Here is a 21,155-nt window from a genome sequence, read left to right as displayed (position 1 = left end):
TTAAAAGACTTATTGATCCATGAGATAATCCAATAATTCTGCAACATGGGCTTCTGCCATCAATTCCATAACCAGAGAGTTCATCAGCAAAACTGGCCAAGTTAGAGGTAAGCTATGATAAATCTAAAATAACTGTGGCTAAAAAAACAAGAGAGATAAAGGCCTTGGAAAATAAGGTAAAATCCCTGGAGAAAGATCTTACTCTTCATAAACCTCTATCAAAAATCAAAACAATTTTGTGCACTAAAATTGGCCAGTCCATCACTGATCAATGGAGATCAATACAAACTATCCATGAGAAAATTGAATTGATATAAATGGCCCAAGTAGAGATTCAAAATGCCAGAGCATTATTGGGAAATATGCCCGAACAGGCCAATAGACTAATTCATTTTTTGAATACTCATACCAAAGAACAACTAGCAGCTCTAGATATCAGGGACAGAACAGGTACCATTTTGACAGTTACAAAGGTGCTGACTATGAGGATTTTATACAAAATCTGGAGAGAAAGTGTCAAGAAATGCAGATAGAAATAAATGCTTTTACATAAAAGTTTACAGTATTGCAACAAAAGGGTCTACCCAGTTTGTTAACCAGCAGTCAGAGACTGTTGACACATGAACAATATGCTCAGAGGGTGAAAACATATGTTACCAATCAGATCATAGCATCATCAAGCAGTTTAGAGGACATACTACCTCCCTCTGGACAGAGCTTATATGACAAGTTGAAAATCTGTTCTATATTGAGCATGAAATAACACATCTTTTTGAAATCCAGCCCAATTTCTATAGGTATGCTGAAGCTGATGAAATATTGATAAAACTACAAAGACATTAGTTTCCAACAGACCAATGGTGGCAGAGCATGTTAGAGGTTTTATCAATGTAGTTTTAGTTCTCTTTTTGATCATCTGCATTTAATCAAATTCAATGCACGTGCCACATATCATAAAAATTAAAACAATAGAGGAAGGAAGTCACGCCAAAATGCATTAAAACGGAATCACGCATAGATGAAGGGGCCGAGACAGCAACACAGGAATGCAAAATAAAGATACAGCTACTAGCCAACTTGTTGAGTTAAAAATTCAAATATATTTGACCACCTAAGGTAGCCAGCACAACATTCTCTTATTTTTGCATTCATTTCTCTCTATTCCCAAGAGCATTTACTGCTTCTATAGTGTAGGTGAAAGAAGTTATGGCAAGATATTATCTCCTTTGAGATATTTTGTAAAATTTTGTACAAATACCTCCCCAATCTAAGTATTAGGGGTTGGTGAATATCATCTGGACCTGCGTTGTAAATTTGAGAACTCTTCTGAATAAAGATTGCTAGAATGCTTTGCTGATGAACTCTCTAGTTATGGAATTGATGGTAGAAGCCCATGTTGCAGAATTTTTGGATTATCTCATGGATAAATAAGTCTTTTAACTCTTGTTTTACCATTTCTGTGTTTTATATATCTTCTAAATACCGTGTTCTAAATTTCAGGAAAAAAGAATAGCCCAGAATTTACTTTGTTGTACTCTGTGTTCAATTCCTATCAATTTTTATGTTTTCTTTTAGGACTAATATATGCAGGAATTCTTGACTGCTCCTGTCTCCCTGGTTCTTACACTCTGAATATAATTAACGAATTCTTAGCTGCTCCTTGGTAATATTTACTCACGTTCCCTCTGTTAGCATAATGAAAGATCCTTAATTGCCTTTCATTCCCTGACTCCATTTCACCTGATTCCATCTTGAAAATTGTTCCATGTTTAGTTATCTTGCTCTGTAGTTCCTCCTTTTGTCAAAGAAACCATACCCAGAAGTTTATTTTCATTTGACTCCATTAACCCAATGGTCTGAACTTCTCATACTTTGCAGCCCTGTTCTATTGAATGTCACCATCCAAAATCAAACAAATAAACACTTGTGCTTCATAACTAGCCTAACATATAGCAAAACAAAGCTAAATCATAAAGAGAGAGCCCTCTCTGGCTGCAGATTGGCTAGAATCTACATCTAAAAGATTGGTTAGTGGTTACCTCGGTCGTATTCCCTTTTCCCACTGCTTTTGGGGAACAACCTGAGCGATAACACATACCACCACCACCTCCACTGCAGTTCAACATGGAAAATTCAGTGAAGTTGCCTTTTTTTAAAGTCTTGGGAAATGAAGACCCTGACCAGTATTGGTTCATTGTGAAAGATGTACGGGAAGCTTAGGGTGTTAAAGATGATCATATGAAGAAATAAATATTGGTTAGTGGTTTGCAAGATCACGTGCTAACCTGGTACATCAAGTACTCTAATGATAACCCAAACATTGGAGTGGTAGACATCCAGACAATGATGAATAAATAATTCAATAGGCCTAAATCCGAGGCACAGTCGATTGTGGGGTTCAAGGAAATTGCGATGAAACCAGGCAAGACACCTTGGGAATTGGATAAGAGGTTGAAGTGCAAAATTTGTGAAGCCAATATGAACTTAACAAATGGACAACACCGCTCATGGCTCATGGCCTCGCTCCTACGACTCAGGCAGAGGCCTTGGAGATTGCAGTGAGACTACTTGAAACACCAATGCAAGATCTGAATCTGGGGGTTCAACAGATCCATGCACAGTTGCAAAACCTTTACCTTGCAATGCAAAGTTTGAAGGATGACAAAACAGTTCGACTGGAGGTGCGCGAAGAGATATGGTGCCTGAAATGTAAAGGTCAGGGGCATGAAAAAGACCACTGCCCAGTCTTTTCAAACTATATTGCAGGAGGAGGACCAATTCCTTTGAGGCCGGAGGCCCAAATGATACCGAGCATGGGGCCTACGTTGTGGTGCACTATATGTCAGGTAGAAGGGAAACATGCGACAGATAGACTATCATTTGCTGCAAAAGTTTGTACAAACACCGCAACAACTGTTTTGTAACTTCTGCAAGTTGGTGAGGCATGATGAATGCAACTACAGAAGTTATGAATTAATGATGGACATAACTCCCGCCTATAGGGTTCTGACATAAACATGACCCCCGACGAGAGTGCGGGGATGGCGCAAATAGGCTCGAGGGGCACGGACGAGGCTGAGGCTGAGGCAGAGGAGGACCTGGTAGAGTTCAGGGACAACTGATTTGTTACAATTGTAGAGGACTAGGACACTATGCCCATTAATGAACTAGCTCAATGTAACCGTCATGCAAATATTGTACTCAGTTTGATGATTAGGCAGAAGATTGTCCTACACTGATAGCGAGGATACATGACAAAGGGGCACTACAACCTCAGCCAACTTAGAACCTGCATATGATGAGGTTTGAACCTCACGAAGAGGATCTGAATGTGAATATAATGCTCCTAAGTGGAATTGCAACAGGTGATGATAAGGGGAAACAGCCTGAAGACAATGCATGGGTTCACAAAGCTCCGATGAAGGAGGCTGAGTTTGACTTAGAGTGCGCATGCGAGATATTCATGGAAGTAAAGAAGAGCTTCGATGAGGCCTTTACCTCAAGGAGCAAGGATATGCCTGATCAGGAAATGGACCCTTCTATTCTTACGACCTTTCTAGAGACCTGCATGAAGCTGTTGCATGATAGCAAGGATGTGAAGGGGTTACAGGAGCTTATAAATAGATGTGCTAGAAACACTCTAGGTGAACCACGCATGGTACAAAAGATTGGTAAGCATAAAGCAAGGATAGGATGAGAGATGAGACTAATCGCGCAGATAGGATAATATGAAATGGATTAGGTTATTTTGGATCTAGGGTCAGACACAAATGTTTTACTAAAGCACTTGGGAGCGGATGGAAAGACCCGCGCTGAAGTGGTCTCCAATTCAATTAAGGATGGAAAATCAGTAGAATATCATCCCCATGGGATGGTTACAAGGAGTGACTGTAGATATTGAAGGCGCGAGCATGTTGGATGACTATGAAGTAATAGAAATTATGGATGATAGCAACCCCTACCCTATGCTCCTTGGAATTCATTAGGCTATTGGCATTAACAAAGTGATCGACCTAAAGAAGTGAAAGATGATATTTGAAACGAAATTGCTCCACGTAATAGTACCCCTAAATCCTGTTGAAGGATCACGCTATACTGAACCAGTCCACGATTATGAGAGTGATGATGATTTGGACTGCATATATAAGATAACAACGGGAGACCAATATTGGGTGAATCCAACAGAAATGGACGAATTAAATGGGATTGTGAGAGTTCCTGCACCTTAGACTTTGATGAAGAATTAGAGCGCTAGCAGAATCGACTACATGAAGTGACCATGCTAAGCTATGATATGATGACCCAGTCGTTGTGTCGTGTATTGTCAGAGGTAAGAAATCTACACACTTATGATGGCCTGAATGTTGCAGACATGTTTTTGGATGCATTTGAGAGGGAGGTACCAGAAAAGCAGGGCTTCTAGGCTTTGGACTGGGCACTGCGCGCTACGCCCGCAAGATGGTGGGGTACGCACAAGGGTAGTTTTGACGATTAGCACTAGTGTAGAAAGATGACGAGAACATGCTTTGGGAAGCCAAAGGTATGAATGATGGAGAAATATGATGGGAAGGAAGACCCACATGCACACTTGGCAAAATGGGCTAAGGCTTATGGAGCGAAGCCCCAACTTGAATGGGTGTCGCGCTACAACCGTACCCCCATTACAGTGTTGTCATCAAGCAACTGCTATGCTTGTTACACGATGGGTGTCTATGGCTAGAAGAGCCAATACCCATCACTGACATATTGATCCATAGGATCATGTGGCTTCCCTACACAGGGGAAAATGCGACAATGATGTTTGGTGGAAAAGGTGGCGAACAGGCCCTCATGGAGGCCATGAAGGAGAAATTCAAGTTTGTGAAGAACCTACAAGGCTATGATATCTCAAGTATCAGTGACCCTGTAGTCAAGGTGGCCACGCAGATTTTGGCAAGGAAGGTTATGAGGAAGTGTTGCACAGACGAAGTGTTGGCACCAGTCATTGCTCTTGTAGCCCAATGTGCTGAAGGAGTCCAGTTCAATTGGGTGCACTATCTCTGCAGTGAGTTCCTTGTGAATTGCTGCGAGGCACAAGAGCTCAACAAGACCTTCCACTATGCATGGATCTTGCTATCTATTTTGCTGGTAGCATGGGAGCTACCGGAAGATAGTGAGTTCCCCTTGGTCGTGCCAGACCTACCAGAAGCAGTGAAGTACGCTTCGTTATGGGCGATCAAGGATGCTCAACACATCAAGGATAGCAAGATCTTCTAGATATTGATGGAGATGAATATCTACATGGCCATCAATCACAAATCGCGGTTGTCGCCTACTGTGTTTGCCAACATGCAAGGGTATGCAGAGTTCAAGGCAAACTTCCACCATGTATCGATCAGGGCACAAAAGGACCCTACATAGACATGGTATGACTTTCCTTACTTGGCAATGGATGATGCAATTGATGCAGTACTCGATCGCCGACCGGAAAAGTGGCGCACTACATCATACTTGGCGGTTGGCGCGAGAAAGTCCACCGAACAATGTAAAAAGGAGGAGGCCAAGCTCAAGATGGCGTAGATGGCTGAAAAGAGGAAGAAGGAGGCCACTGACAAGGCCCAGGTGGAGCGCGATGCTGCCCAACAAATAGAAAAGCAGATAGATGGAACAGAGTGGGGCTCTGACAAAGGCATGAGGTCACCTTCGCCTAACATAGAGGAGGAAATAGATGACCAAACAGAGCAGCATGACGTGGACCCGTAGGCAACGTCTGCCTAGATCAAGCATCCAAGGGAACAAGATAAAGGAGGGTCGAGGAAGAAATCCAAGGCTACTAAGGGTCATTGGACCCAATCACCCTCATAGAGGGCGATTTGCATGACATTGGAGACATGGTGCGGGATGTCACCACAGAGGCACTTCAACAGTTTGAACAACAACAAAAACTACTATTGGGAGCCAACCAGATAGGTCTGCAGGAGCTGCAGACCTTCGCATCACAGGCTTGCATAGTGTCCACCAACCTCGCTATCGGCACTTCAGAAGGTACCGAAATGTTGTGAGCAAAGGTCACTAGCGTGATAGTGCTGCCAGATGGAGCACTGACCATGGAGAATGAAGCTGATATGCCCATTGTCAGCTTCCTCAAGGGAGTGGCGCTGAACTTGGCAACATTCCCTGGTCAGGCGCTCCACCTATTGCAAGACGGAGTGATCGCAGAGCTAAGGGCTTGGGAACATCGTGCTCCACAGGTGATCAATGAGGCGAGGATTAATAATGAACAAATGGCCCTATAGTGAGACTCTGCCATCGTCGCTGTGACCGAGGTAACCGACCAAAAAAAGCGTATAATTTAGGTGGTGGAGGAGGTAGGCTGAATGGTCCTAGAGTTGGCAATTCCTAAGGAATAACCGGTCGCGGTGCGCATCCACAAGCTTGCTATAGGGGTGCGCACGCTCGCACAGAGATGGATAGGATTCAACTTGAGCTGAACCTACAGCTTACAAAGTTACAGTTGAAGGCCCAACCTTCAACTTCACTAGAAGTAAAGGAGCTGCGTGCAACCACTGTCAGAGAGGCGATAGGGATGGTTGACAGTGCAGTAGCAGACTGCACACAACTTTTCAAACAGTCGTTCGAGGCCTTGATGAGCCCATAGGAGGACCTTGATGTACAACGGCTGGAGACAGAAGCGCGAGAACTACAAAAACACTATGATGAAATAAAAGGCACAACGTGAACCATCACACTCACGCAGAGACTAGCGAAGCTGCAGGAGTCCATGTAGTTGAAAGAACAGGTAGATGCAGTGCAGCACAAGGAGGCAGTGCTAAAGGTGCACTTGAAGCCTTGTTTGGATTAGGCTTATGTGATCACAACCTCTATTGAATGAAAGATCACAAACCTGTAAGAAACTCAGCAGAATCAGGACCAGCGACCGAGCTGTTGGTTGAAGAAGCGAAGCAGGTGGCCGCATAGTGCACTGCCGAGGTTGCAGTCATAAAGGTTGGGCTGGGAGGTCTTCATGCCAAGATATCGCACTTGCAGAGTGACTCAAGGACAAGTCACCATGTTTGTGTTGGGGGCCTGTTGGGAACGGGATCCCCCAAGGACAGTTTCGAGGCTAACATCCCATGTTTTGGGTCAATTTTGTAATAACATTGTAAAGTCTCTACATTTTGTGGTCGCAGAGCATGAAGGTGTCAAGAGTCATAAAGGGTTGTCTGCCCTTATTTTGTAAAGTGTAAATTCAGCTGTAAAGATCCACCCATGGTCCGCGGACCATGGGATTGTATAAAAAGGAGCTAGGTAAGTAAGCTTTAAGTAGTCAGAAGTCTTTAGCAAATAATGGAGTGAAGAGACTTGGTAGCGAAGTCTATGTGTTTCAAGTCTTAGTGTAGTTAAAGGATCTGCAACTGAGTGCATAGAGGCCTAAGGTAGAAGTCTGCAACTGAGTGCACAGACCCCTGCTGTTGTGTGCGTAGGGCATATTTAGTCTGTAATAACTTGAAGATATCAATAAAGAGGAGTATTCTACAAATTTTGTGTATTTATTTGTTTGTTAATTCATCTGGCTATATTGTGGTTTGGGTTTGATTTACTATGTTCATGTGATGTATGAATGTATGTGTTTGTAATGGTTAATTGAACGCAAGTAAGAGTATCTATTTACACGGTGCTAACTATGATTTTCTAGTAAGATAAGTGAAACACTTAAGATAACTTGTGAACCTATACAATACACTGTAATAGCAACGCAAAAGTACCTGGATTGTGGGTTAAAGTTGTGCGAAGGTCAGTCACACACTTTAACGGAGGTACTGAAGGGTGGAATAAAGGGCTAGACAAAAATATCCCTAAAACTTAGTGACCTGTGTGAAAGTAGGAACATAGGATATAAACTAACATCACGACCATCTCAGGCTGCAAAAACTTGGTTCCAACATTGCCCCATACTCCTTCGGGTGAGACTTTGGTCCGCGCTCCGCGGGCTGATGTTGAAAGGGCCAGTAGTGTAGGGATTTTTTTGGCTAACTAACACTGAACCTGGATCAGGCCCCACACAGCCAACATGTCTATATAACTAACAGTTGGGTGGTGTGACAACACATAGTAAGCCTCGATTCCACGAAGGTAAAAATGGTAAAGGAAAGGGATTAGGCAAGAATTCCTTTGGCTATTTTTGGGAGCCCTAATTCCAATCGAATGAGTTATTTTCATACAGGAAGTCTTCTTGACCTTGATTTTGTCTGACATGATGTGGATATGTGTTATATTCATGAACATATACTTGACAGGCATATTAGCTAGTCTTTAGCTACAAGTGAATCTATTAAAGGATTGGAGTCCCTTGAGAGATGGTGTGGGTGTGTTCAGTTGCAAACAACATGCTTGGAAAAATTAGATGAGGTAACTAGTGTATTATTATGCTTAATTATACATTGACACTTATGTGTTTATGGTAGCATGATGCAGGGAGTTGTATGGTAAGACAGGTTGCTATGAAATCTTGAACATGGCTCGAGTCGAGCTTTCCTTGGGAACCATGGGGATTGAGTCATGCTGTTTGTTGTTAGTATTGTGATTTTCGTATTTTCAGCTTGCTTTACAGTTTTGTTTATGTCTGGTGCAAGGCCTTGCCACTTTGTTGTAGTGTCATATCATTATGGGTTTTCATGGTCTTCTTCTTCGTTTTTTATTGTCTTCTCTTTTATTTTTTTGAGTCTTGGGAATTGGATGGGAAAGAGGAAAGTTGATGGATCTCGAGGAGGGCTATGTGGTACTTGGAAGGTAATGTAAGATTCAGATGAAGCTTGGTGCATGAGTAAGTGCAGTGGAAGGTAAGACTATGACAGTCGGTTGGATTGGCTGGGTCCATTGTGGTAAATGGACAGTGGCAATATAGTCATGAGAAAGGTAATAGGAAAAGGTAATGTAAATGGATTTGAGGTGTCATATGCCTTGGCTACGTTTGGGATGATTCCTCTCAATGATGGGTATGAATAAAGGAAGTTCTCTTAACCTTGACCTTGGTATTTAGTAATTATGCCATGATCATGATTATATTGATGTTTATACATGTAGACATGTATGTATGTCGTTTTCTGACAGGGTGATCATTTTTTATGCTAATGATTATATATGTATGTATCTATGTCACTATCTAACAGGGATTGTCAGGGATCATTCTTGTGGAGGAATAATTGTTTAGCAAGTGCATGACATGAAGAGGTTCATGGTTCATGAGGAATCAAGTGAGAAGAGTAGTCATAAAAAGTATATGAGGTTATTATCATGTGGTTATGAGATGATATTATGTGAGTATACTATGTCTATGTTATGGAAAAGTTATATTGAGGGATACATCAGCAAAATGAAAGCAGTGTGGTCTGCGACATGTCTGGACAAGCATGCGTAAGACACTGGAAGCGGGGTTTCTTGGTAAGGACACTCTGGTTTTGGATGTGTGGTAGTACTATTGTGCATATGTTGTATATGTTGTACATGTTGCATCTGTGATGATTTTGCACATGCAGTATTGAGCATATGTAGTGTGTGTACATGTTGTTTATGCAATATTATGTACAGGGTGTTAGTACAGAAATGTTGTATGAATGTTGTATATTCAATGCTAGGTATATATGGTGCTATGTACATGTTGGATATATGGTGTTGTGTACATATTGTACTGTGTGGATGATGGATATGAAATGTTGTATGCATGTGGTTCTATGAGCATGTTGGATATGCGGTGCTATGTACAGATGATGCTATGTACATGTTGGATATGCAGTGCTATGTACATGTGGTGTTGCGTGCATGTTGTACATGTGATGCTATGTATGTATGGTGTGGTGTGCATGACTTTACAAATGGTATTGTGTTCATGTGGTGTTGTTTACATGTTTACAAGTGGCTATGTGTGCAAGTAGTGTTGTGTACATGTTGTGCATGTGGTGTTGTGTACATCGGGTGTCGCATACATGTCATGCATGTGGCAGTGTGTACATCGGGTATCACATACATGTCGTGCATGTGGTACTATGTACATGCGGTGTTGTGTACACGTTGTATAGTGGTGCAATGTACATATGGCATTGTGTACACATTATGCAGGTGGTTTCGTCTACATGTGATGTTGTGCACACATTGTGCAGGTGGTGCTTGGTACATGTGGTACTGGTGTACGCGTGGGATTGAGTGCATGTCATACATGCTATGTTGCGGGTTTGCAGTACTATGTATGTGCATTGTGTATTCATAGTATCGTGACATATGAATTCATTGTGTTGGACCCTAGACATGTATTTTTGTTATGTTGTACATCAGGTGTAGGTGCATGTATTGTGTTATACACAGTATGTAGGCGTATGTATTGTGTTGTGTCGTACACTGGGTGTAGGTGTATGTGTTGTATGTCAGGTATAGGTGCATATGTTGCATGGCATTTTATGGTGTGTTTGGTTGTATGTGTGTGATGTATGTGCACCTGGTGGAGGAGAAGGCACTGGGTGTTTTTTGGAGGTGGAAACCGATCTGATAGTGTACAGAAAGAACAAAGGAAAAAGTAAGAATCAGTGAAGGATAAGTATCGATATTGTATTTTAGTTTTATTATGCATGTGATTTATGATTCTGGTATACAATGATTACATGTGAATTATGATTCTAGTTTATGATGGTTACCTGTGATTTGTGATTTTGATGGTTATGTTTTGAGCTCACCCGATGTGATATTTTTATATGTTTTGGTCAAATACGCTAGTTTGACTTGTTGGGATAGGAAGTGAACAAGATTGAAAATGTACCTTATTGATGAGCTACCAATGAGGTATGATGTGAATTTATTTTAATTTATTTTAAAAATCTAATTGAACCTATGTGTGTGGTACAGGAAGCATGAACATGCCTGGTTGGGCAGTTTAAATCAAATGCAAGAAACAAAGGAATTGAAACATACAGTGGTATGCTGGTAAAGCACTTCAAGAGGAGGGGCATTGTGGGACACTGGTACCCAATAGTGTCCATTGATTGCCATGACAATGGTATGACCGGTATGATGTGTTGAAGTAGGTATATGCCTTGGTTTTTGGATCTTTTGATGTGAGAAATCCTTGCCAAGGGATGGGCTGTCGGGGATGGGGGTGCTAGCGAAACTTGGAAGGTGAGTGGCTACATGGAAGGGGTGACCAGATTCCCAAGGGACTATTTACCAAAGAAGGGAAGGTCACGGATGGATTTTTTTGGTCATTAGAATATCCAGATGGAATCATATGCACATTGTGAGTGCGCCCAAGAACAATGAGTCACTAACTGTTCACTAAGAGGACAAGTGGCACGAAATTATAACGTTGGAAATTGGATGCAGATTTGAATTTGCAATGAATTCTAGACTTCCTACGAAAGAGGTGGATCATGGTATTACTTTAAGGGTGGAGGTGTGAGCCTCTGGATTCCCTACTTGCGGATGTAGGCATCATATTATTTTATTTGTTGGTTGAGAAAATGTGCATATGTGTATATGTATATGTGGTTACTATCAATACCACGATGAGCTATGTTATAAAGCTCCAGTATGCAGTATGTTGTCATGTTGTCATGATGTTTTAATTTTGAGTAGGTCTTTAATTGTAAATACTACAACGAGTTGTGTTATGAAACTCTATGGGTAGTATGTGTTTTTTCAATAGTATTTTGGTTATAGGTGTCATTGAACATTGAGGACGGTGTTCCCCGAAGGGGGAGGGTTCTATAACAGCCCTAGTGAAAATCCCATGTAAAACTGTATAAATACCATAGATGATGGAACATGTATTCCAAGATAAATGGTGGGAAGGACATCATAGTGGGTGTTCATTTGGTTGTTTATGGTTAAGGAAATTGAAAAAGGCAATGGCTAAGGCATTAAAGAGGAAAAAAGATATTTTGGCACATTTATTTATGAAAATAATGGAAATTAGGAGAAAAGGAAGGTGAAAGGTCACAAGTTGCATGTGAGGAGGATATTGAAAGAAAATAATGGAAAATAAAGAAAATAGAGGCATCATTAACGAAAAGACTTCTGATGATCAGTTGGAAAGCTTCTTCCTTGGAGTATGAACCTTTGGTCAGTTTAGTTTTGGAGCTCTCCCATTATTCTATCTCTCTCTCTCATACTCTTGGATACTTAGAGTTTTCTTGGAGAACTCTTGGAGGGTGTGGCATACTTGGATTCTTGGAGAAAGAAGGCAAAGGAAGAGCAAGGAAGAACAAGAGGGCATTAGCATTAGCAACTACATTAGATTTTCTTGCAGGTACTGAGTTGCACGTATGATTTATTCACTAATTTTGGCGTGCATCGCACATGCATGTGGTTTCTTGGTTATGATCTATCATTGGCATGGAGAATGGCCAAGATTGATAGTGGATTGCCTAGCCTTTTCATTTCCTGAATAGCCATGGTGATTGTGGGTTTACTTTCATTGCTTTCTTTTGGTTGGTTCTCATGTTTCCTTAGCATGGGTTGAGTTACTAGTCCTGGAAGACCTAGTGGCACAAATGCTCTACAAGCCTTGTAACAGCTTGGGTTGAGTTACTAGTCCTTTAGACAAATTCTCTGGAAGCCCCTGGTGGGTTGAGTTACTAGTCTTGGGAGCCTTGATTGGACAAACACTCTAGAAGCCCTGTATAAGCTATGGGTTGAGTTACTAGTTCTGGAAGCCTTGGTTGGACAAACGATCTGGAAGCCTTGGAAGGCTTGGATGGAGACCAATCTGATAATGGTTTTGGTGATATCCAAACCTGAGGTGGAGTCATTGTTTGATGGGTTGAGGTGGATGGCCTCTCGAAGCCCTAGATGAGTTTTGATTGATGTGTTCTATGAGATCACACATTCATGCTTGTAATATGGCACGGGGTTGAATGACTGAAAAGAGATTTGGCTCAGTCATTCTATAGTCAGGTGGAACATGGTAATCCCATCTTTGGTTGGTTCATTTCATTTATTAATGAGAAATACATTCCCTTTATTTTCATGTGTAAAAGTAATATTGTATTTATGGATTTGATGGTTAATATGTTTATTGTATTTATGCTCCTATTATGCTAGTTATATGCACATTTCATGACAACCGCTATGTATGGCTCTCATCATGTTTTTACTTGTATATGAATAGATAATGTGTTTATGAGTTAATGGAGGATAATGCAGAAATGGCATGAGGGAGCAATGGTTCATAGCGATTCTCAGATAAGTATGAGATCCCTACACTTAATTATGTTATTTACACCTGTAGGTTACATGTTGATGATATGTTTGACAAAATGCCTGTCATGGCTAGTAGGGGTCTGGTTATGATCTTGTTCATTTTATTTCTTATGCATCATTGTTTCCTTGCATCCTTACTAATTCTAAGTGATCATTGAATTCTGGGCAGTGTTTTGCGCTCTAGGCCAAGAAAGGTGGCTCAAATCCCGAAATGCTAGCAAAACATAGTGTTAGTTTGAGACTAACTTGCCTGGGCAGTGTCTGGGAAGCCTTATAAAGACGCTGGCTAGCATTAGTCCTGGTACTAGCTTCCCTGCGCAGTGTCTAGGAAGCGTTATAAAGAACCTGGGCAGTGTTTGTGGAGCATTAGCCCTTATACTAACTCACCTGGGAAGTGTCTAGGGAGCGTTACCCTGCCCTAAGTCTCTCATGCAGCAGTAGGACCCGGGGATATGCAATCTGAGTGGCTGAATTGTCTCTTGAAGGTTATTTGGATGATGTTGGATGACTGTATGTGATGTTCCACTGATTCCATTTCCTTAAAGTCACCAAGGAGGTTGAATCTTATCATAGTGGCCTCTCGTCGCATGTTTACCTTGACTAGTAAGTTGCTTGGGTATATGTCGGAGGAGGGTGTTACAGGATGGGTTCTTGGCTATCCTCAAACGTCTTCAACTTTTGTAGAGTCTCTCTCTTCTATAATTTGTAAACCCAACAAATAAAATGTCTGATCTCAATGGGAACTCAAATGGAAAAGAAAAATGGTGTGCAACAGTGATAATAATCAGAGTTACGACAATGAGCGCAACATTGAAAAGAATCAAAAGTGAATAATGAATGGAAAACCCTTATATTCATAACAAAATATTGATTTATTCTCGAATAATGAACACTAATAAAATATTATTAACCCCATTATAGGAATAACCACTTGGAATATTTTATTATATTTGGTTAGGAGGGAAAAAGTATTTAAACTTTTATTTAGAAATAATAAATAAATAAATGATTTATTTATCATCTCAAGAAATATGGTTGAGGAATAATAACCAATTAATGATGTATTTATTTATTGTTTAGGGATTTAGTCAAACCTCACAAGCAATAATAATTAATTAGTGATTAATTAACTATTCCTAGAGAAAATAAGATAATTAATAATTTATCTATTTATTTTTCATAATTGGGTCAAATATGACAAGGAATATTTATTAATCAATGGTTTAATTAATTATTCCTAGAAGATAATTAAACAAATAGTGATTTATTTAATTATTTTTCATGGGTTTAATTATAAATTACTTAACAAATGTGGTTTATTAAGTAATTTCTCACAATGAAAGAAAGGTAAAATTGGCCTTGCATGGTTTACTTTGATCCATCTAGTAACGGGTAGAAGATCAATTTTTTGGTGATAACACCCAAGTCATCAGAAATGATACTCATTTGAATTTCGAAAGAAGAAAAATAAACAAATATTTTTGAAAACTTTGTTAACCAGGAATACTTCAAAATTCTCAGTTTGAAGGAACAATCATGTAATTTTCCAAACAATATTTTTAAAAACTATCACTCCCCTCTGTATTCGTTTACGAATTTTTGTCTCTTAAAATAAACAACTTGGGAATATCATAAAAATTTTGTGGCATGTACATACCATATTGCTTGGTGTTGAAATTGATTTGGTGTTGTTCTCAGTCCGCAAAACCCCTCTGTATGTCTTTATCTGCCCTATGGTTTCACAACAAAAGAATAAAATGGATTGATAAAGGGTTTCTGTAAAATATTAAAATCATCGTGATTTACACCCTACTTTTCATCTCTTTGAGTTTTTTCTAATCCCTTTTCAGTTACTCCTTTCTTGATGCTACCTGTTTGTTTCTAATACAATTGTCAAACTAAAAAATGGAGTTCTTACATGTAGCTACCCACCAAGTGATTTCCAAATCCACGAGATAGATTGTTTATTGACACGTTGCAAATATAAATTTTGGCATCAATTTCATATTTACAGGCTTCAATTTAGATTTCTTGTGAGAATTTACTACGAGATTTTCAGGATATCTTACTTGTAAAGGAAACAGATAACTAGATTTTTGAACTGTGACTATTGTGTTACCCTTGAATCTTGTATTCTACAGTCAATTCATTTAACGAGTCTCATCTCTTTGATGACTTTAGAAAAATAATATAAATCACTAGTTTCATCCCTTACCTCTTTTGATAGCTTCGTTTTCCAGTGCTCAAAGCTTCTTCTTTCAAATTTTGATTGTGTTTAAGTTCCTGAGTAATGTGGCTCAAATGAGATGATTTCATTCGAGTTCCTCGGTGTATTTCTTGTTATGCCAACTCTGTTTTTACTAACCTATAGCTTTAGACAATTGTTGTAGGGAAAAGTATCCGACTCGGATGACCTTATCCCACTCTAAGGGTGATAGTTCCTTAGCAACAACTGTAAAACAAACTACTAAAGGTTTACTTCTTTATGAAAGCAAAAGAGAATGGAGAAATGCACTAACTGTTGCCTTGCGCTCAATGTCGAATCCAAACTCTTCTCTTTGGCCACTTACTCCTAGCTCCTTGTCCTTTTGCTTGCTCAGCTACAATGAGATCCTGCAAAATAACAAAGAAGGAAACTACAAGAGGCATGCAATCATAACTGGTTCATGGATTAGTGTAAACCAAACATGCAATCATCACAATATATTATTGAAACAAGAGCACATAGAAGAACCTCAATAGCTTTTGTTAATGTAGAAGAAAAGGTTCTGAGAGTATTACAACCATTGAAGGCTCCAACCCAGCAACACCTCCCAGCAGAAAGAATTGCTCTTCTCCACCTCTCTCAAACAATCACCCAATAGCTCAATAGTGAAACCAACAGCATATCATTACTTTGCACAAAATTCCAGCCTCCTGAGCTCATAGGAGAGAGCTCAATATATAGATGAATTGAGAAAGGATGAGTCAGCTTGCAATTGATGTGTAGCTGCCTTGTGTCCTCTCTCTCTTCAGTTAATCTTTAGTTGATCTTCAGTTCTTGAGTCCACTTGGAGAACTTTGCTTCCACTTGGAGAAACAGAGCCTCTGACTCATCACAAGGCGAAATACCTGACCAAGTGTCATTTTTGGAAGATTCCAAAGCAATGACTCATTGTGCCACTTGTCCCATCTCGCTCAGCGCAGGTGGCCTTTGTTCCACTTGCTTTGCAACGCAGGTACACCATGGAGCAACTGAGTTTCAGCGCAGAAACCTAGTGGAGCACCTGCTTTGATTTCAGGATTGCTTGTTTTTGAGTGTTTTCAGGTGGAGAACTGATCTGAGAGCTGTTGGTTTGCTGACCTTGTTCTTCTAGGGGTAGGAACATCATGTTTAGGGAACTTTGGATCCCTTGGATTATTGACAATTCATGCTTATTGCTGTAAGGCACAAAATTGTCTATAACAGATGCCCCCTAAAGTATGAGGTCGTTTATCGGGTGAAATGCTTTATTGAGAGGATCCGAAGTTCATTCAATCTTCTGAGAAGTGTCCTGTAATAAGATACAATACAATACATTATTTTTCATACATTTTCATGATCTAGCTAAGGCGGGCATTCCCATGCTCAGCTTTGTAAATACATTTTGGTACATAGAACAGACGATCGTCTGATTGTAGACTGATAATTCTCTGCTGAAATTATCATCCTTTGAGAAGGATGATCATCTGCTGTAATGATGTACATGTCAAATGTCTTTATGTCCTGAATATATATCGCAGCCCGGATGGATGAAACTAGATCCGGGGTCTTCAATCTCTTCCGATCTTCACTCGATGTACAAGTCGATCCATGTGAGAATTTTTTGAAGTCGAACATGGAAAGACATCGCTTGATTACCGGTCAATGATGTAAACCGTTAACAAGCGCGAGAGGAATCACCGATAAGGATGATGACCCTCAAGGTACGGCAGTACAATTCACATGGTGGGAATAAAGGACTTGGCGTCGACCACCATGCAAAATCTTCTGGTCGAAGGTCATTGATGTATACCTGTAGCCGGAAGTGAGAAACTTGCCATTGAGGCATGCAAGCTTCAAAGTACTGAGGGGGGGTGTTCCTAGATCAACTCCTTGGATAATGAGATGATGTCGACAAGGAGCGATCCGTCAACGGAGGGCCTTAATGAATCCCACATCAGTGACACGGAACGGAGCTAGTGATTGTGATGAGGTGAAAACAAACTGTGATGTATGATTCAGGGTGGCGGTCATGAAGTGGATGAAGGATAATGTATGGCAGTGGGTGGAACACGGTTGACTCTTTTACAGAACCACATCTCTTGAACATATAACGACACTGATGTGATGGATTGGTAGCATTACCCCAATTGCGGATGGTGTGGCGAGGACCATGGTTATGAGACCGGTGAATGAAACAACCCAACCCGATGTGATACGGAGGACAAAGTGTCATGTTCAAGAGCGACTTGCTACCATTAATGCTGTGAGGTTCTCCCAATTTTTCCCCAGTCATTGCTGACCAGTACCTCTTTATTTTTGTCAAGCTTGAGGAGGATAACATATGCTTGTTCTATAACCTGCCCTTCGGGCAAGCCCATCGCTATGTTTTAACGAGCCTAGCGATAGGGAAACTCGTTCTTGTCTACAGACAAGTTTGTCGCTATTTAATCATTTTAACGAGTCTAACGACAAGGAAAACTCGGTCCTTTTCATTTTTAAAGAGTCTTAAAAGGTACGAAAAGTTAACTCCACAATTCCTTTTTCGTCTTCTAATCCCTTAAGTCCGAAAAAGTATAAAACCATACAGAAGGGATGAATTTTCGATTTCTTTAACGAGCCGAACAAGACAAGCGCTCGATCTTTTTGTGCAATAATCCCTCAGGTCCAAAAAGATCAAAATCTAGAGGAGGGATGGCTCTTCTTGTCCTTTAACGAGCTGGAAGGCCAAAACTCGACAAACTTTTCATATTTTACGAGTCAGTGAAAAGAGCTCAAAGAACACTCGTCTTTTGAGGAACGAGTGATGAACAGGGATAGCAGCAGATTCCAGGTACAGGTTGGAATTCTCCAATCACGGCAGTGTCACAAGGATGGCTAAGTGAAATCACTCTTCGCAGTTGTTCCTCAAAATGGGTAAACACACATGGAGGTGAACGATTGGCCAAATGAACAGATGGAGGTGATGGCATATAAACACGACCAAGGGCTTTTTAATATGGCTTTCAAAGGTTACATTTCTCCAGGTTATTTACCGGTTCATTTTTTCTGGATGAGCTTGAACTGCTAGGGAAAGATTGCTCACAACTTGTGTTTATTTTTTAACGAGCATGAACTCTGTACAAAACTGCTCGATTCTTGCGTTTATTTTTTAACGAGCATGAACATTGCTAAAACTGCTCGAAGATATGTTTGCATGCCCCCAGCATAATAACGCAAATCGAGGTGCATGCCCCCCAAGCTTCATTGCATTCAACTTTGTTGGTTGGAATGAAGGTTTACCATTGAGATCTGGAAAGGGGATCGTTTCATTTTTTAATGAGGTTGACATAGTAAAAGAACTATCCTCATTTCCCACTGTATTTACAGTACTCGATAGAAAATCGAAAACTGAAGGATGATAAAGGTTATTTTGAGTATCTTCCCCACAACCCGGGAGAAGGGAACGATGGTGGGAATCATTCCATGGTGCCCCGTCAATTACCATTGATTGGACTATTCCTTTGTCGGTTCCATGCACTCGCGACCAAGGACTTAAAGGGGTGCCATATTCTCTAGACCTATCTATCCAAACGCTTGATGAGCGTTGATTTGGGGTTGCCCCCCAGGCCAAGAAAATTGATTGCTACAATACTTCCATTGGGCTTGGGGACAAAACCTTTGCATGATCCATGCTGATATCATTTTCTGACATCTTTTGTGCAGAAGATATCATATTGCAGGCCCCTACCGTCGCCACTTCTCCCACAATGAATGGTGGCGGAAGGGCGAAAGTTCCCATTAATGTAGGATCTTTTAGTAGGCCTACTCCGATATTTTGAAACAAATGGTCGCTTCCATGGATCATAGGAACGCTTCCTGTAACTTGTGAACCATTAGGGAGAAAATTTTGTTGGTCAATGATCGTAATCCCTCCTTGAAAGGGGAATGCGATTTTCCTAAAATAGGTCGACACAACAGCTTCCATGGCATAAATCCATGGTCTTCCCAGTAGGATGTTATAGTCAAGATTGCCATCGATGACTTCAACATCTATTTCTACTGTTTTTCCCCCTAGTTCAACTTTCAAGTTACTAAGGATACCGTAAGGGGTATATGTCCTTCCGTCGAATGCTTTTAATGTTGTCGATGATCGCGACAAGGTTGGATATCCTAAAGTTTTCCAGCAGCTCATCGACATAATACATGTCGATGCCCCCTCATCAATAATTGTTCGATGAACCGTTTTGTTGAGGGCTTTCACTTGGACGAGGAAAGCTAGTTGAGCTGGTAACTGAGGATCATATCCTTTGTGATCAAAGGATACAAGATTGGAATCTTTAGGATCCACCCCACCAATTGCTGATAACAATGCCTGCCTTTGGGATGGGTAATTTTGTAGTACTTCAAGAGTCGACATAGCAGACGGCGATTGCGCCAAATCTTCCACTATATTATAATGTTGTGCTGCTCTGGCACGAGGATTAAATGTCGACTTGTGTACTACTCCCTTTGGCGGTTTTATTGTTAATTCATGTGTGATGGGGGGTACAACTTCTGCCAAAGTTGTTGTCGAACTGCTAGGTTGATCTGTCCCTTTATCGTTCGACACCTGTGGATTCCCGTAATCTTTGTTCCTTGTCGAAATGAAAGCATCATTCTGTTGCTTCGATATCGATAACATAAGCACTTGCGACGGTGAAGCATTTCCACTACCAACCAGATTTTTTCCTCGGTCGGGAAATGGATCAGTTAACACAGCTGGAGTTTGCGAACTCTTTAATAATCTTTTTAGATCAGCTTTGTATGGACATTCTCTCGTCCAGTGATCCTCATCACATATCTGACACCCATAAGGTGGTTTCCTATCTTGAGGAGGGCTTGAAGAAGTTTTTCGAGGAGATGACTCTCCTTGTTTCTTCTTCTTCCCTTTGTTTTGATTCTTCTTGCTTCCTGGTTGATTGGTTTCTTTGCCCTTATCTATCGATACGGAATTTACTTCCGAAGCAAGAACTTCTTCATGCGCATTTTGATTCGAATCCTTACGGGCCTTCTTTTGTTGGGTCTTTTTCGGATTCGTGTTTGCCGTTCCAATCACGCCATCACCGGCATGAGAGTCACTGTTTGATTTAGGAGGAGGAGGGATTGAAAATTCTGGTCTAGGGGCGTTTGGTATTTTGTCATAGAGCGTGCCGGACTGAGTATATACTAAATCCAAGTATTGTGCACGAGCGATAACTTGCTCTTCTGTTACGACTCCTCCCTTTGCTACATCTTCCGTTATGGCCGGAAGTAACGACTTTATAAACCACTCAGCTAAAAGCTGATCAGGAACGTATGTTTTAACCATTCTTCGTCGACGTCGCCACTCATGTATATGATCTGATATATGAGTTGCGGTTGTCTGTTTGAAGTTAGTCAATATCTCTGTCCCTGTTTCATACCTTATTGGTAATTGAAAGTGGGTCAAGAATGTCGTGGCAAGGGAGCCAAAATTGTCGAACGAAGCTCTAGGCAATTCTATATACCATTTTGCTGCTGGACCTGTCAATGTCCTCTGAAAGAGGCGAAGCCTTATCGAATCGTCATTCAAAGTGTTCGACGAACACCATAGATGAAACGTCATCACATGATTCGACGGGTCTTCACCTGGATTTCCATTGAATTTAGGAATGTCGGATGGAAGTTTGTGTGGAATCACTGGCCACCAAGGGGCGTAAGCAATTGGATC

This window comes from Pinus tabuliformis, chromosome 2_2 (assembly GCF_031772625.1).
Source record: "Pinus tabuliformis cultivar Carrire ecotype Pingquan chromosome 2_2, CPIR1, whole genome shotgun sequence".
NCBI classification, from domain to species: domain Eukaryota; kingdom Viridiplantae; phylum Streptophyta; class Pinopsida; order Pinales; family Pinaceae; genus Pinus; species Pinus tabuliformis.
Note: the sequence above shows the minus strand (reverse complement) of the source record.